Consider the following 18,884-nt stretch of genomic DNA (forward strand, 5'->3'; position numbering starts at 1 on the left):
TGGATTTACTGGTTTAGAGAGAAGACCTCAGCATATTTTTGAGGGGAAAAAATGAATTTAAAAACAGCATTTTGTAGTGAGATCCCACTTACGTAAAGTAGTATCACACACACACACACACACACACACACACACACACACACACACGAGAGTATCTGAAGGTATCTGAATAGTCAGGAAACAGAAGCAAGGTCAAGTTCATGGGTGCAGGACCTGTGCAGAGCCCCACACTCAGAAGGGCGCTGTGCGTGCTTTAATACTCTGCCACTGGCTTCGTGATTCTTAATTATGTAGTTGGCTCTGCATAGAATAAACTCACTTAAAAAAAAGTCAACTGGGGCGCCTGGGTGGCTCAGTCAGTGAATCGTCCAACTGTCAATCTCACCTTAGATCTTGCTATCAGGGTGGTGAGTTCAAGCCTTGTGTTGGGGCTTAAAAAAAAATCAGGGGTACCTGGGTGGCTCAGTCGGTTAAGTGTCCGACTCTTGGTTTTGGTTCAGGTCATGATCTCATGGTTGTGGGATCGAGCCCTGCATCGGGCTCCAAGCTCAGTGTGGAGTCTGCTTCGGATTTTTTCTTCCTCTCCTTCCCCCTCTCCCTCTCCCTGCTCTCTCTCTCTCTCTCTAAAATAAATAAATAAAATCTTTTTTAAAAAGTCAACTTCATCAAGGCATAATTTACATACAACAAAGTGCATCCATTTTAAGTGGCCAGTTGAACAAATTTTCACACAAGTGTCTATCCGTGTCACCACCACCACGATCACGACAGAGAACATCCCCATCACCCCGGAACGTTCCCTCCTGCTCCACCCAGTCACGCTTCCCCCATCCCAGCCCCCGGCAACCACGGACGGGCTTTCTGGCACTATAGCTGACTTGGTCCTTTCCAGACTTGTACAAAACCGGAATTGCGCAGTATGCCCTCCTGCTCTGGCTTCTGCCCGCGGTGCCCTGTTCTGAGGTCCGTCATGCAGTTGTGTTATTATTTGTGCTTTTTTATTGTTGTGATGGTGTATGGATATACCACAGTCTGTCCCTCTACCTGCTGACGGGGATCTGGGAAGTTTCCAGCGTGGAGCTATTATGAGCATTGCTGCCTTGAACATTCGTGTATAGGCTGTGTCTGGACATATGCTTTCATTTCTCTCGGGTAAATACCTAGAAGTGGAATTATTGTGTTGTATGGTGCACGTTTAACTGGACAAGATACGATCAAACCGTTTTCCAAAGTGGTTGTACCATGTTTATATTTCCACCAGCTAAACTCATTTTTAAACAGCACGTTAAATTTCAAATACCGTGTTCGGTGTTTTTCTTCATCCTCCAGGGCAACAGAGTGTTCAGAAAGTCTAGAAATGCATGTGAAACAGTAATCATTCATTGCACTTTTTTCAGATTAAATATTGGATGCATTGCTTCAAATTTAGAGGTCTTTCATGTGAAAAAGTATCTAGAGGTTGAAGAAAACAGATTGGAAATGTAACCAATGTAAACATTGGTTTACAGTAAGCTTATACTGTTTCCTGAGATTTTGAACACCCTGCGAGTGCAAAAATGACTTGGGGGTTGTCACTGGATGTTTTAGACTGTGGTTTACTTCCTGGCCATGAGAGCTACCCTTATTTTGTAGAAAATTCAGAAAACATACAAAAGAATAAAAGTATGGTTCAAAATTCTAATCATCAACTTGCTGGAATTCCTTCCTGTGTGCTTTGCTATATGACTGTGTGTGTTTCATGATGCTAATTGTACTTTGTTAACTTCCTAACATAGCTCCTATTTACAAAAGCATTACTTCCTCCTAGCAAAAATTCAAAAATAGACTATTGGTTTTAAAATAGAAATAAGAGGACTTCCTCAAAGCCAACAAGCTGCCGTGCATTTTGTGAAAATTTGCCACTTCTGTTCAGCCCTTTCCATGCTTACCCGGATAGGGACACTGTGTGCTTTTAAACACATATAATTTCAAAGTTCATAGGATTTTACATCCTACTTTTTTTTCACCTAGTAATATGTCATTAAAATTCCTTAGGAAACAAGGTTTTTAATGTCTACTTAGCAGGCCATGTATAAATGTACCTTAATTTATTCAACCATTATTCAAATGTTGAGCACTTTGGACAAAACCCTTTTTCTGGTAAAGATTTTATTTATTTATTTGAGAAAGAGTGAGCAAGGGAGAGAGCACAAGCCAGGGAGGACAGGCAAAGGAAGAGGGAGAAGCAGGCTCCCCGCTGAGCAGGGAGCCTGATGTGGGGCTTGATCCCAGGACCCTGGGATCATGACCTGAGCCAAAAGTAGACGCTTAACTGACTGAGTCACCCAGACCACCCCAGGATTGTTGACTTAACTTGCATGTTCACGACTATTAGAGAGGTGGGATTTTTAAAATATGCTTATTGGCCAGGCCTATCCTTCCATTTGCAAATTGCTATGATGTTCACCTGTTTTTCCATTAAGGTCTTATCTTTTTCTTATGGAAATATAAAAGTATTTAATATATTTGTGAATACCCAGCATTTATAACTGTGTCTCAAACATCACAGCACTTCATAAATGTTAAGGGAATGAATAAATCCTAGGGACATTCACCCTTTCTCCTACATGTTGCAAATATGTGCTCTTAGTTACCAAATGGCTTAAATTTTTGCTCATGATGCATTTTGGCCGTATACTTTGTTGACATTACGTTTTTCATTTTGAAAGAGATAGACAGTTTTCAGAATTGAGTTCCTGTGGGCCCTTCATACGCTTTCCCCATTAATAGCCTCTTGGATCACCAGGATACACTGTAAACAGTAGAAAAACATGGGTGCAATATTACTTTTTAAAAAGATTTATTTATTTATTTTGAGAGAGAGAGCAGGGGGAGAGGAAGAGGGAGAAGGAGACAATCTCAAGCAGACTCCCTGCTGAGTGTGGAGCCTGGTACGGGGCTCGATCCCACAACCGTGAGATCATGACCCAAGCCAAAACCAAGAGTCAGACACTCAACTGAGTGCCACCCAGGTGTCCCTACTATTAACTTCAGTACAGTGTATAACGATTTTCTGTTATCATTGCACCCCTCTTTCTAGCACAATGTCTGACACATAATTAGCTCTACATCCATATTTTTAAATAGTGATTGGATGAGACTATATGGAGAAATCCTATTTTAATCGAAATTTTTTCATCTCTGAAAGTATAAGACTGTTGTACAGAATGCCTCCTCTTACTGTTTTTTCTTTTTACGATTCCCCTTGCATGTTTCACCCCACCTCCACCCTCACCCTGCCCCACCCCCTCCTCTGGCAACCGCCAATCTGTTCTCTGTATTTATGATTTTAGGTTTTTTTCTTTTTTCTTCTCTTTTTTTTTTAGATTCCACCTACGCGTGAGATCATATGGTATTTGTCTTTTTCTATCTGACTCATTTTAGCGTAATGCCCTCAAGGTCCATCCATGTTATCACAAATGGCCAGATTTCAACTCTTTTACGGTAGAATAATATAATATGCCACTGCACGTGTGTGTATGTGTATATATATCTCTCTCACCATTTCTTTATCTGTTCATCCACTGATGACACCTCGATTGTTTCCACATCCTGGCTACTGCAAATAATCCTGCAATGAACATGGGGGTTCAAGTATCTTTTATATATATATATAGTGTTTTCATTTTCTTCGGATATATACCCAAAAGTGGGATTGCTGGATCATAGGGTATTTCTATTGTTAATTTTTTGAGGAACTCCATACTGTTCTCCATCAGGACTACACCAGTCTGCATTCCCATTAGATGTTGTGAGTATGTGCTTAGGTATCAAATAGCTTACATTTATTCTTGTGATGCTTATTTCCCTACAGAACTTTAAAATCTACTTCCGTTTTCCTTTTGTATTTTTTTTTCATTATTGGGTGTTTAGTCTTTTCTTCATCCTCCCGTCAGATAAACATAGGCCTGTATTAGCCTCTATTTCTGTTTTCACAAAACACTAAAATTTTAATAACTGGAAACGCAAGCTTTCTTTTACCACTCCCATTTTTCAAAAATGTCCTGGTAATTCTCATCAGTTTACCCTTTAGGTGAACCCGAAAATTACTTACATTCACCCTCCCGCCCACCACACACACATCAATACCATTTGGGTTTGGGGAGAATGGCCTTTAACTTCTAAGTTATGATATTTGGTCTTTCCATCCAATATGTCAGGATGCCTTTGTACCAACCCTCCTTCACGTCCTTTGGATGTCTGTTGGCTTGAATTGGAAGGGATGTGAGAGGTCATGAAGCCCACGGTAGGTGACACCCATGGCACCCCGGAGCTCTGCACCAGCCTCCCGATTTTCCGCCTGACACACCTCGAACAGCTTCAAGATGATGGATTCATTTGGCAAATATTTTGAAAAGACAGTCGCCGCATTGGAATGTAAATTGATAGACTGCTTTTTAAAGCAATTGGAAAATATTTGCTGAGGCGAGCAATGCCTGTGCTTCTGATCAGGATACCCAGGTTCGGGACCTGCTAAGAACAGAGTGTGGATGAACATCTCTGCACAAGCATGTCCGTTAGCAGCACAAGGAAAAGCTAGGAATAGGTGCCCGGCATCTAGCAAAACCATTCAGTCAATTCTGGAATGTGGATCAGAGAGAATTTGAGGCCGTTTTCAGAAGTGAGTCTTTTTATAAACTCCAGCAAACCAACAATGGTGGTTGGGCTGGATGGGATTCTTTTTTCTTTCTGTTAAAAAAAATATAGTTCTCTACTAGGAGTACATATTTCTTTGATGGTTCTTAAAACCTATTTTAAATGAGCCATTAATGGTTTTCAAAATTAATACACTTTCATTATAACAAATCCATACTCTTTGAAAGAAAAAAGCCTAAATGCTGCTCAAAACTTAAAGAAGAAAATTGAAATAATCTAAAATCCTACCACCTGGAGAGATTCACCTCTAACATCCTGTTGTACAATAACGAGACGGATAAAAGATGGATAGATGGCTGGATAGACAGACAGACAGATATCACACACACACACACACAAATGCTGTTTTGCAAATTGCTTCCTTCATTCATTAATATGTCATGGACATTCTTCCATATCAATAAAAGTCAATTGACCTCACTCTTTTCTAATGGTCTGCATTATCATATTTCCATTATTTATTTAACTAATCCCCTATTGATGTGCACTGAGGTTGTTTGCAATGTTTCACTCGGTGATTAACGTTATCAGTAAGTGAGCCGGACCGGGACTCAGCCTCCCAGCTAGTCGTCATTTCTACCATTCATTCGCTACTCCCATCATGTCCTCTGTCTCCTCCTTTGTAAGATGAGGACTGGAGGGTGTCACGTGAACTCTGAGATGCCTCCAGCTGCAGCAATCCCTGATTTCTTGAAGAGGCAGCTGATTTTTCGAGAACATGAAGTGCTCAGTGCAATTCAGAGTAAATGGCACAGCTACAAATAGAGCTCTTCTGTCAAATGATACTGTGAAAGGCCCCAGATCCCCGCCAGGCTTGCTTCCTGATCTGGAGAGTGGCTGCAAAGGGACTTCTAGTGCCATCTGGGGCCATAAACCCTTGGGAAGGCAGCTCTGTCTTCAACCAGGCCAGCATCACTGGGAGCGGTGCGGGGGTGATGCAGTCCCCTGCCGCCCACCCAGCCACCGACACAGAGCCTTCAGTGCCGCCCTTCTTCCCCGCATCTTTCCTTGTGCCTCAAAAATGCTGTGAGTTCTGTGTTTGCTCTGCACCAAATCTCCCAAGGATCCCCGTACGAGCAGCAGCGCAGCCACAGCGGATGCCCCTGAAACAGGCCTCGCCTTTGCAAAGAGATTTTCAGGCTGTGTAGTCAGCATGAGAGTGGCCTTTGACTGGACACGATGACACTGACCCAACGGGAACCGCAATGCAAACCCACTGAACACCTACTACGTGCTAGACACTGTTATAAGCACATCTCAGGCATCACTTGATTGCTGAGGCCTGGGCAGTTCCTGGGGCACTTAGGGAAAACCTTCGTCAAGAATCCCAGCTTCAGAAGCGCCAGGGTGGCTCAGTTGGTTGGGCATCCAATGCCTGATTTTGGCTCAGGTCATGATCTCAGGGTCATGAGATTGAATCCCGCGTGGGGCTCCATGCTCAGCTCCATGCTCTGCTTGAGATTCTCTCTCCCTCCCCCTCTGCCCTTCGCCCACCCTCTCAAATAAATAAATAAATCTTTAAATTAAAAAAGAATCCCAGCTTTACACAGCATTTCTCACGGTAGAAGCCAGGCTTAGAAACATCCAATCCTCTATCTAACATGTAAATCTTTGCTGGGACCATAATTAAGGCCTCTTCCACAGGAATTAATTTGCTTTGGTCCCTCAAGAACTGCTTTCACTGAATTGTGCTTTGGAGCAAACTTAAGTATTGAGGGATTTCATAAGAAAAAGCCCCATGAAACTTGCTGTTGAATGCCCATATTGACGACGAGAATGTCTCTCAGGACAGAAGAGAGTGTTCTCAGTCCCCTGAGTTTACCTCTTTGCTTTGGCCACCAGGTAACTCAGAAACAAGTCAGGGTTTCACCACGTATCAATGGACAGACCCTTTGGCACGATGCATCACGTGGACAGCCTTCCCACCAAATTCCTCTTATATTCTATCCTTATTTTCCTCTCATGCAGATTTTTCTCATTTTTTTATCCTCTTCCCTTTTATCCACTGCTGCCTCATATCCTTGGCGGAACAAGAAGGGAAGTAACTGAATGTTAGAAGTCAGAGATGGGACCGAGGACTCCAGCCCCTTCCCCACGTCCCAGGAACAGGAGTCACCTTGATCTGTCACAGGCGGGTCTGAGTCACCTCTAGTCCCTAACTTCAGAGCAAAGCACATCACCATCCTCTTTTCACATTGTCAACCATCAAAACAGACCTGTTTTCCTCGCCTACCAGGTAAAGCAACAAAGTTGGGAAATTAAAATGGCCCTTGATAGCGCTTCCCGCTCCCCACCCAGGAATCCAGAGCTCCTTAGCGCCCTACCTGGTTCTAAGGTGACTGAGAAAAAGTCTCGGTTAAAAACACAAAGCAGGCTTCAGAGTGGAGGGGGGTGGGGGAATGGGATAGGCCGGTGATGGGTAGTAAGGAGGGCACGTATTGCATGGTGCACTGGGTGTCATACGCAACTAATGAATCATCGAACTTTACAGCAAAAACCAGGGATGTACTGTATGGTGACTAACATAATATAATAAAAAAACATTAAAATAAAAAAAAAAACACCAAGCAGAAGCAACAAAACCTTTCACCCTTTAAAGCTCCCTTGCTTGTTGCAGAGACACAGGCAAGAACTTCACCTCCCTTGCACCTCTGCTCCCCACCCCCACCTCCAGACCTGGGAGGTTGGGGGTGGGGGGAGGCATCCCTTATTTGGAACCCAAGCGACTGCCGGATCTTAAAATGCCAGCATGGTTTGAAGTGACATCACAGAAAGCTGCCTGGTTGGCTGGTTACAGCCTTTCCTTTGTAACTAAATTTCAACGCTGTCCTGAAGACCCGGGCCTTGGCAAAGAGAGATGGTAAATTCTCCACCCCCCAGGGTCTACCCGAGGCCCAAAGGAAGGGAGACCCCAATAGCCAGCCAAGCATCACACAACAGTGTTTCTAAAGAAAGGCTCCTACATGCACCCCGCGTGCCCAGCAGCACAGTCATTGACTCATTCCACTGACGCTGCTGTTCCAGCACCTCTGACCTTGAGCTCGGGTTGGCTTCGGCTCCTGACGTCTTCCCCTGAACCGCTGGGAATCAGGGCGCCCACCCCACAGGACTGACGGGCTGTGGACTGCCCTTGGCTGTGGGCTTTCCCGTCTCCCGGGGCGGCGGCGATACTAAGCGAGCTAAGGCGGGAGAGGCCTTTGAACAGCACACGCCCACCACGAACGACGGTACAGTTCTGATCCTCGTCACCATCAAATGAGTGTGACAGTGCGGCCATCTCTGTGGGTACCGCAGCTCAGCCGCCGGCAGGCAGTATGCGCCCAGGATGCCCGAGCTGCTGGTGCTTCGGGCTTGCATCGACTTCTAAGTCTTCAAAGCCCTTGACACCTGCTTTCCACATGTGCTGCTGTCACAGCCCGATCACCGCACCGGTTTCACGCCCCAGGGGAAGATGATGCTTGGCTTTTCTCTTCTCTTCCGTTTGGTCACGAAATGAGACTTCACCATGGAAAATAATTCGTGTAATTGGATTTGCTCTGTTGTCCTTTTCAAAATGAACTGACTGAGGTTCCGCCACGTTCGACCACGGTGGGAAGACCAAAGCAGAGAGAGGCCACCCAGAGCCAGTTCTGGGTACCCCAGCAGGCGGCTGGGCCCTGAGCCTGGCCCCGCTGGTCCTCCGCCTGACTCTGTTTCCCCACACGGCCTCACTCGGTTCTGCCTTGTGTCGCTTCCCATCACATGCCAGAACCACCCCAGGCAACCCTTCCACCTCCCTGCCAGCCATTTGTTTTGTTTTAAGATCTTATTTATTTATTTATTTGAGAGAAAGAGAAAGAGCACAAGTGGGGGAGGAGCAGAGGGAGAAGGACAAGCAGACTCCCCGCTGAGCATGGAGCCCGACACGGGGCTCCATCTCACGACCCTGAGACCACGAAACCAAGAGTCAGGTGCTCCACCGACTGAGCCCCCAGATGCCCCCATCCAGTCCCTTTCCATGGCCGCTCAATTTGAGTGGCTCTTTGGGTCTTCCCTTAGTCCCGTGTGAGGTGGCACATGGGTTTCCCATCCAGCAGGCAAGTCCCCAGTGGACATTTAAACATACAGATCTCTCTCCCTTAGATTGTATCCTTAAACTGAGGCCATTTAAGACAAGAAATGTAACTGCATGTATCCTGATTTAAATGTAATATACAGTTAAGGGAATTCTACTCCTGAAGCCAACATTGTATGTTAGCCAACTAGAATTTAAATAAAAATTTGAAATATATATATAGTTAAGGGAAATCGGAGCGCACCAACCCGAAGTAGGCCCCTTTGGCGTAAGGATTGTTTTGAACTGAAAGCCATTCGCTCTGTGCCCTCTACTTTTCCATCGGAAAGCAGGGCACACATTTCCTGTTGTAAATGTAACATAAATTCTCATCGGTAAACGTGTGTCCGTCTCCCAGACAGGGAAGAGGAGGACACCTCGTAATCCCTGGAGATGATTCTCATCGATGGCAGGGGCATCAACTTGACCCAGATCACAGACCTTACCAAATAACCCTTCACTTCCATGAGTTTCCCTCGCATACTTACCTTCCCACAAGTGACCTCCCCTAGAAGTCCAACTCCCCTTTCTTGGTCTAGTTACTTCTCCACCATTGATCACCTTTTGTCAAAATGCTGTATTAGCTCCTGAGGCTGACTTCTTTGGGTTTTCATTTCTTTCCTGTGAAGCCCTCATAGTCATGCGAAATAAACTTTTTCTCCTGTTAGACTTTCTTTTAGCAGCTTGATTCACATGCCCCCAGCACTGCACTTAAAAGGGTAAAGACTTTTTTTGGGTTTTTTTTGTTGTTGTTTACCTCCCCTACATAGTAATATGTTGACATTTTAGAAAATGTACAAACATCTAAAACAAAAATTATTTGCCCATAAGGAACCTCTCCATCCCTGAGACAATCAGTGCTTCCACTCGGGCATGGCTTTTTCTAGCCTTCCTTTCCCCTTTCCGGGTCAACACGTATCTACAGAACAGAGCACAGATCAGGGGAGTTGGGGTCACAAAGACCCGGGTACTACCCTGGCTCCTTCACCTACTAGCCATGTGACCTGTGATATCATTCAACCTTCTTAAACCTCATTTATCTCATCTGTGAAATGGAGAGAAGAGGAGGTTTGTCTCACAAGGTTGTGAAGATTCTATAAGATAAGACGCAGCAAGGGCTCTTACAGCACCTGGCACACAGGGAGGGCCCCGTAGGTGGGAACTACTTAAGTATAAATGTTCATTTTAGTGAATAATTAGTAGTTGATATTTTAAAAATTAAAATTCTATGCATACGTTATATACTCAGTAGTTTATAAATTCAAAATACAGTTATAAATTACAACTTAAAATACACGACACAGCCATGTTTACGCCGTAACTCTGCAGGCCTAGCTTGAGAGTGTCACTTGGCACTGTGTCAGCAGTGGGTCCCATCGTTACGGGTTGTCGCATGGTTTTTAATCACGACATAATCGTCACTCCACAAGTTCTTTTATTTTTACAGAACTCATTTTTCCTCTCGATGCCATAAAGATACAGCCAGGGTAGGAGAATCACTGAGATCCCTCATTCCAGCCCCTAAAAAAAGCCGTTGGCCCCCCAGGCNGCCGTAACTCTGCAGGCCTAGCTTGAGAGTGTCACTTGGCACTGTGTCAGCAGTGGGTCCCATCGTTACGGGCTGTCGCATGGTTTTTAACCACGACATAATCGTCACTCCACGAGTTCTTTTATTTTTACAGAACTCATTGTTCCTCTCGATGCCATAAAGATACAGCCAGGGTAGGAGAATCACTGAGATCCCTCATTCCAGCCCCTAAAGAAAGCCGTTGGCCCCCCAGCCTCCTTCAGCCTCATTAAAATCTTTAGGAGAATGGCTTTCTGCACATTTGGGCCTTTGATTTAAAATCACCAGCTAAAAGGAACAAGTCATCCCTAGAGGAAATAGCAAACATTTCAACTCCAAGTGCCTAGACAGAACTATCTTCCTCCTGCTCCAGGCCCTGCAGGCACTCACATTTGCTGGGGCCTGGGAAGGAGCCCTCCAAAATGAGAGGCCTGAGCAGGCCACGCGGCAGCCACGGGACCTCTCAGGCTTGAGCTGCAGGGTGTCTGCAAAGCACGCTCAGCAGGAAGCAGGGCAGGTGTTGGAGTCCATTCTGCAGGTGTGGACTCAGGTTGGGAAAGAGGAAGTGCTTGGACCAGGGTCACCCAGACACTGCCAGAGCCAGGATCCCACCAGGTCTGACCAGGTGTCCAGTGCCCTCCCTGCCCCATGACAAGATACATGTCCTCCCAAGACAGCAGCTCTGAGACAGGAGCTCAGTGAAGCCTGCCCCTGGAGATCAGGGGTTGGGACCCTCATCACACGCACCCTTCCAATTCTGACCAGGGCCCTCCCACCCAAGGCCAGAACACCCAGCACTCCCACATGCCAACCTGAACCCCGTGTCGCACCATGTATCATCCTGGCATGGCTCCAGGCAGGCCCCTGTTGCCACCCAGCCCCGCCTCCCTGNGCATGGCTCCCGGCAGGCCCCTGTTGCCACCCAGCCCCGCCTCCCTGGAACAGATCTTCCAAAGCTGGGGGGTTAAGGTGAGCCTAGTCTTTGCGCCCCATGACCACAGGGATCTGGGCTGAGTGGCGGACCCAAAGATGGGGACGCTTGTCTTGCCCCATCTCCCCAGCCTGAAGGGGTCCTGCCCTGGAGGCCAGAGACCTGGGTAGGTAGATGTCTCAGGTGTGGTACTAGCATGAACAGTCAGTCCCCAGCATGGCCAGCACTATTTCCCCAACACCACGGAAGGGGAAACAGAGCCCAGAAAATGCCGATCTGTATGCCCTAGAATGGCTGGCTTTTGGGTTTAGTTTCTTGGCACCTAAGAGCTTTACAAATGAACACCAAAGAGCTGCAGTGTTCCATGCATTTCTAGTCTCCTACCTGGGGAAGCTGGGTCAGGCNTTCCCCAACACCACGGAAGGGGAAACAGAGCCCAGAAAATGCCGATCTGTATGCCCTAGAATGGCTGGCTTTCGGGTTTAGTTTCTTGGCACCTAAGAGCTTTACAAATGAACACCAAAGAGCTGCAGTGTTCCATGCACTTCTAGTCTCCTACCTGGGGAAGCTGGGTCAGGCCCCAGCCCCACATCACTGTCTCCCTTCCCTCCGCAGGAAATGAGCTCTGTCTCTCTGAAGGGAGGGAGCCACTAGTCAATGGAAATTGATTCCCAGGCCTCAGCAACCTCAGGAAATGGCTGGCCTGGCCATGCATGCCCGTCCCTTGAGGCAAGGCTGGAGCAGGAGGAGGGGAGGAGGAGAGGAGGAGCAGGAAGAGAGGAGGAGGGGAGGAGGGGAGGAGGGGGAAGGGAGGAGGAGGAAGGACTTTGAAAATCAAATGGGAAAAAAGCTGTCCAGGTTTGCTGCTGAAGGGAGGGGATTTAGGGGACCACGGAATGGGTTTGGGATTGGGCTGGTGGGTTCGAGACCCGCTCTCACGCTTCCTAGCAGGGTAACCAGCAAGATTTCAGCTGTAAGATTGGGACAGTCACAACTCTTGGCACTCCATTCCTTCTGCTGTAAAATGTCACCGTAACAGCCCNGGAGCAGGAGGAGGGGAGGAGGAGAGGAGGAGCAGGAAGAGAGGAGGAGGGGAGGAGGGGAGGAGGGGGAAGGGAGGAGGAGGAAGGACTTTGAAAATCAAATGGGAAAAAAGCTGTCCAGGTTTGCTGCTGAAGGGAGGGGCTTTAGGGGACCATGGAATGGGTTTGGGATTGGGCTGATGGGTTCGAGACCTGCTCTGACGCTTCCTAGCAGGGTAACCAGCAAGATTTCAGCTGTAAGATTGGGACAGTCACAACTCTTGGCACTCCGTTCCTTCTGCTGTAAAATGTCACTGTAACAGCCGGAGCACCTGCTGGCGAGATTGGACTGGTGGTGGCCTGGAGCTGGGGTAGGAGTGGAGGCTACAGGGGGACACAAGGGATCTTTTGGGGGTGATGGTAACATCATGACAGTGGATCGTGGTGATGGTGGTACAGCTTTGTTAAATTCCCCGAAGATCATTCAACTCTGCAATTAACACGAGTGAATTTTATGCTATGTTAATAACACGTCAATAAAGCTGTTTTTAAAAAGTACCTGGAGAATAGTATTCGATGGTAAAGATTCAAATCAGAAACCGTGAACAAAAAAGTCTTTTGAACAGCATAATGTGCTCCGGAGATGCCAGTCCTATTATTAACCAGACCACAGCAGACTGTGTGCAACCACAGGCCGACCGGGACCCAGCGCTGGTGTTCACGGGCTGGGCCTCCGCTCCTTCATCTCTAGGACGGGGAGAGGAACGGTTTCACGGGGCTGATGCAGAGATGAAATGAGGTGAAGATGAAAGTCGCCTAGTACGTGCCTCGCAAATGGCTGTGTGCTCAGTAACCCACCTCTCATCGCTACCTCATCCTAACTACCACTATCCCAGCGGCTCGGAGGAGCCCCCCAAGAACAGGGCTAGAGACAAGTCCCCTTCCCCACAGTGTCCCTTCTGCAGCTCATGGCTGTCTGTCCAGTCCCTTGGGCTTTGCATTAGACTCGGTCATTCATCCCGAGCTTCCTCACAGCCACACACCAGCCCAGAACCAGGCTCTGCCCATCACAGGGATGCTTCCTGTTCCCTAAGCACTGGCCATGGGAGGTCAGCCTCAAAGACCCCTGGGGGGAAGGAAGGGGGCCCTAGGAGGGGGCTGGGGGCAGACACTGGTCCAAGACCAGGGAGAAGCCATGGGTTGAGCGGCCCAGAGCCCAGGAAGGCACAAAGCAATTGACATTGGCCAGTGCGAGCTGTGCCTGAGTGGTCACCCTGCTTTATAGTCAAGAGAACCGAGGTTCAGAGGGACGGGACACCCTGTCCTATGTCTCGCGATAGTACGCAGCAGGGCAGGAGTCAAACCTGCTCTGTTTCTACCAAAGGCCAAGTACAGGTGCCCCAAAGAGATGGCCAAGTGAAGGGGGTGGGGATAACTAGGAAAGGAAGGGAAGGAGGGAAAGACGCTCTGCTCATCTCCCCCATCTACACTGAGCTATAGAAATCACTCAGAGAATACGGGTGAACATGCAGGTTCCTGGGCCCTCCCCACCCCCAACTAGCTGAAATGGGGAACCCGCATTTTAAAACATATACCCAGGTAATTCTGAAGAAGTCGGAGAACCACCAGCCCCACATAATACAGGGAAACAGAAATGCAAATAGAAATGCAAAGAGAGAAATGACAACGGTCCAGATGTCAACAGATCCTCTGTGTCAAAGGTCATAAAAACTGAGAAGCCCCAGCCTGATGCTAAGGTTTCAAATGCTCAGCTCGGTTGCTGCAAAGTGCATTGTAGAGCAGAAGCCTTGCACCGGCTCCTCCCAGCAACCCTCTGCTGGCAGGCACACAGATCCCCAAGCACAAAGGAGGAAACTGAGGCCTGGAATGGGGAAGTCACGTGGCTGGCGGCTGACAGACCTGGCCCGCCAACCCAGAGCTGTGGACCACATGAAGCCAGTCACCACCCCATTGGCTGCAAGTTCGAGTCAGTGCAAACCCCAAACCCCAGAACAGCATCATGAAGACCCCAAAAGTGCTTTTCCTCATCTCATCAATGTCCCATTACCCCCGTGTGTGACCAGACATGGGGGTGCAAGCTCTCTGAAGGGTAAATAAGGAGGCAGGGTGCCGGTGGGACTCGTCTGTCAGCAGAGTGCTGCCCTAAGGTCCCAGCACCTGTCTGACGGGTTGACCTTATGTCCGTACGGCCCCTGATGCCTTACACAGAGCTTTTCCAGCATTATCCCCATTTGCTCCCAGTAAGAATTCATAGTCCCCGTGACAAATGGGTTTGACCCTAATTTGCAGAATGGGAGCTGAGCTCAGAGCTGAGCCCGATGTCTCTGGTCACTGCAAGAATCCTGATTTAGCTGGTCTGGGGTGCAGCCTGGACAGAGGGATTTTTTTAAGCTCCCCAGGGGATTCCCAAGGGAGCCCTAAAGGAAGCCAGGCTGGATTTCCTGCTCCTTCATGGCTCAGCCACGTTCTGGGTGCTTTTCCCTGGACTGTTTGGAGAACACCCTCAAACCCACATGTCCCACGGCTTTCTGTGGCCCCGGCAAGCTCACCTGCTTCAAACCTTCCTTGCCCCCCGTCCCGTCTATACCCTGACAGCCACAGCAGTTCTTGGGAAAACACGTTATAGCCAGATCCCAGGGCGCACCCCAGTCAACTCACCACCTCCCACTCTGGCAACGCAAGTCCAAACCCACCTCCTTCGTGAGACCGGCACAGAATCACAAGGATCTGCAGTGGGGCCCTCCCCACCCCCACGGCACCCAGCTCCCACGTGGCCGGGGCACGTGGCACCCCCACTCCCAAGCGTGCGGGTCAGCTCAGGGTTTCAGGCCCTGAAAGCGGGTCAGGCCATTACTCATCACCCCTGGGGAGTGATGGTATCGCCCGTGAACTGCCTCAAACACTCATCGACAGCCCCGTGGTCATGACCAATGTCGATGCAAGCCGTGTGCTGCACGGTTTCCATGCATTCTGACAGTCAATCCTCAACCCTAGGCTATGACATCGCTGCTATTATTAGCCGAGTTTTACAGATACAGAAACTTGGGCAGATAAGTGGCAGAGTCTGGATTCGAACCTGGATCAGATAGACACCAGAGCCTGTGCCCTTCTTTCCAGCTGCACAGTCCCATCTCTCCCCCGGGGTTCACACGAGCACCCACATGGCTGTCCTTCCCCTGAGGAGACAGCGGAGGGGAGAGCTCCAGACGGGAGGCAGAACCACTCGGCCAGCTGCTGGCTGCGCTGCCTCGGAAGGTCAGGGAAAACAGCCGAGTCCAGAACCCTCAGGGACCTTCTAGCTAGTGTGTGATTTAGCCCCCAAGTCAGGGCACCTTGGGGACTTAAAGGGGCCATTAATAATGACAGTGGGACAGTTGGTAAAAATCAGGACTGTCCCAGGCAAGCAGGACTTAAGGGTCGTGGGACCTCCGTCTCCTTATAGTTAGAGTGAGGTTATTATAAGGACCCACTGAAATCATGTGTGACCACACTTCATAAACTCTAAAACCTTATGTGCAGGAAGGTGCTGGGTTTTTTAACTTCCAATGACAACGCTGAGGCTCGTGGACGTATTCGTGGTCGGGTGTTGGGAAGTCACCCTCACTCAGGACCTCCTTTCCCCTGGTGGTGTAGTGAGGAGGCCTGATCGTTTGAGTTGCACACCGATGGCACATGGGTGACGTTTGCTCGGTCTGACAGTTTTGTTTGGTCAGCACAGAGTGTTGACATGTTTGCATGTGAGAGCCACAGCCCTGCCGCTCCCCGTTGGCTTATCCCTGGCCTGGTTCACATGGCATGGTCACCTGCCCGGCCCCGGTGGGCATCTGAGTTTGCAACCCCTAGACTAGACGCATCCAGAAGCCCCATCCAGTCCTGACACTCTAGGGCCCATCCCCACCTGGGTCTCTAGCACTGATGTATATTCCAGTGGAAGCTCTGTGGGCAGGGGAGGTACAGTGAATGTCCACCATTGACCTATTAGAGGGGTCATGGGCAGCGTTAATCCAGACACAAGAAAATCACCCCTCACACCGTACCAAGTGGTTAAATCAACCGTCAGCTGGGAAAAATAGAGTCACAAAATCAAAGGGTCATCATGTCTCAAGTGGGCGTGTTGGTTTTCCACCACTTAAACCACGGCCAACCTCTTCAGGTTAACCTTGAACCTGACAACTGGGGACAGGAGGTGGGGAGAGGAAATCTTTTACCTTCAGTCCCCTGTTCGGAAAACTCCAGAGAGTGACATGCACGTGGCTGGACGGAGAGGTCTTGGTGACTTCACTGGGCACAGAACTCAGCCCGCCAGCCCCTCCGGTCACTTCCACCCTCACCCACCCACAGCAGGTAGAGTTAAAGTGGGGTCACTCTCTACAAAGAGCAAATCCACCCTGGTCATTCCCGTGTGAAGCCTTTTGCCAAAGCAACATGGCAGCCGTTGAAAGCACGGAACTTGGAGTTTCCATAACGAATTTGAATCCTGGCTGTGCCTCTCAGGGGCAGTGTGACCTTGACTGATCTCCTTGATCCCTTCATGTCTGTGCACCTGCTCAAAGGGGATAATGACCCCTGTCCTGCCCACCTCACAGCCCACCGGAACCCTACCTGTGAGATCTTGCAGGGACCACGTCCGTGTTAATAGTCCCTGTCAGCTGAGAAAGTCCTCAAGGAGAACCAAGCCCTTCACACTTACTTCCCTCCCTACCACCGAGCTAATTCAAAGGAGTATCATGTCCCACCTTTCATTTCCAGCAAGGGCTATCCATAGTTCTTATCTATGCCGTGGAAGAATCCTGGCAAGTGAACAGCCCTAAGGCTGACCTCAAGCTTCCAGGCTGATCCATCTGAAGCATGGGGAGGGGCGGAAGGACACCCTCTCTGCCCCAGGACCTGTCTGCACATTGGCCCTCAAATTTCTTCCCACTGGTCCTATATCACAAATGCATTATTAAAGACACAGACTCGGGCTCTGAGAGGGAGAGGAACTGGTCCAACCAAGTTGTTCCTGAAGAACCAGACTCCGCATCCCACATTCTTTCAGCTGCACCACATGTCTGTTGAACACATGCTTCCCACATGATGTGGGTAATTGGCAGTGATGAATGGAACACAAATTTGGGGCAAGTTTCAGGTTCACCCCGTCCACACCTCAGCCGACTCCTCCCAGAACTCCTGACTATCACAAACATTCAGCCAGGACCCCACACACAAAAAGTCCCAGGTCATAACTGTATTAGAGTAACGGAAAATGAGAAAATGGAAAAACCTCCATCATTCCCAGCAAAGACTTGACCGCGCCCTCCCAGAGCTCCACCTTGTTCCCACTGAGGCAGCTTCCGGCAAGTGCCTGTTTGTTCAAGCAGCAAGAAACAGAACTCGTGCTGATCTGAATGTCTTACCCCCACTCACTTGTTTCTCTCGTGATGACAGGCAGCTCGGCTGAGTTTCACAGCATCCCCGAAACGTGCCAGAGTGGGCTGGGCGAGACTCTCGGGGCTCAAAGTCTATCATCACATCTTGGTTGTGACCACAGAGGGCTTTTGTTGTTTTTTTTTTTTTTAAAAAAACCAGCTCAAGGGCAGAAGAATTAGTCAGGGCTCAGAGGTTCAGGAACGCCACTGTATGGGATCATAACATCACCGTAAGGCCCCACGGAGCAGTGAAAACTCCCAGGTACTTTACCAGACACAGATAGCAACGTCCTGTTTGGGACACAGTCATCTGGCTCTCCAAGTTCTCAACCCATGGTAAGAGTGCTTCACGTTCTTGAAACTGAAAGACGCATCCAAAAAATCTCGATGACACACCATGACTCCCCGTCCCACCCCCTAACCCCCACCCCCAGGGGCTCAGTTCCTCTCATTCACACCAAAGTGAAACCGAGTTGGTCAGTGTCTGTCAATTTCACTTCCTGCTTCCTGGCTTCCTCCCACCAGGGAGAGGAGCTACTGGGAGGGATGGATGTCACACCCGGGCGGGGTCGGGCCAGCCCACCTGCTCTAGAAGAAACGCAGCCCTAGTCAGGCTTGAAATATCAAGTGGTTTCAGGAGTCCAGCCTGCTACTCATTCCAGGACCATCCATTCAGTCAGTCTCTCCTGAGGCCTCTTTTGGCCGGGCTGAGAGTTGCCAGGAGTTGGAAAGAAAGACAGTTCGTCCACTCAAGGGGCTCATAGTCTGGGGAAGACGGACAAGCCAACAGACAGTCAATGCAGAGATGGGGGCTGGGATGGGGGGTATGGGTGCTGCAGGATCCAGGGCAGCGGGAATGTCTGATCTCAAGGAGTCTACGAAGACACCTCAGAGGAGGTGACAACCGAGAGAAGAAGGATCATAGATTAATGACAGTGAGAACGTTAGCTGACACTGGCTTAGCACCTATGATACGCCCTCACGTTCATTGACTCATGCAGTCTTCCCTGTCAACCTCTGAGATAACTTCCATGATACTCTCACTTTATGGAAGAAGAAACAGAGGCACCAAGATGTTAAGGAACTGGCCCGAAGTCACCCAGCTGGCATGGGGACAACAAGAGGACAAGTTGACCTACCACGACAG

At 48.9% G+C, this 18,884-nt stretch overlaps 1 long non-coding RNA gene across 1 annotated transcript in view; it reads right to left on the bottom strand.

Annotated features, from left to right (window-relative positions):
- The window catches only part of LOC117796588, a 38,658-nt gene extending 20,564 nt beyond the window's left edge, over positions 1–18,094 (bottom strand). The window contains exon 1 of the long non-coding RNA XR_004621156.1: positions 17,736–18,094. This is a non-coding gene — a long non-coding RNA (uncharacterized LOC117796588). The remainder of the gene's footprint in view (positions 1–17,735) is intronic.
- Positions 18,095–18,884: the final 790 nt, after the last annotated feature.

This window comes from Ailuropoda melanoleuca, chromosome 16, assembly GCF_002007445.2.
Source record: "Ailuropoda melanoleuca isolate Jingjing chromosome 16, ASM200744v2, whole genome shotgun sequence".
NCBI classification, from domain to species: Eukaryota; Metazoa; Chordata; class Mammalia; order Carnivora; family Ursidae; genus Ailuropoda; species Ailuropoda melanoleuca.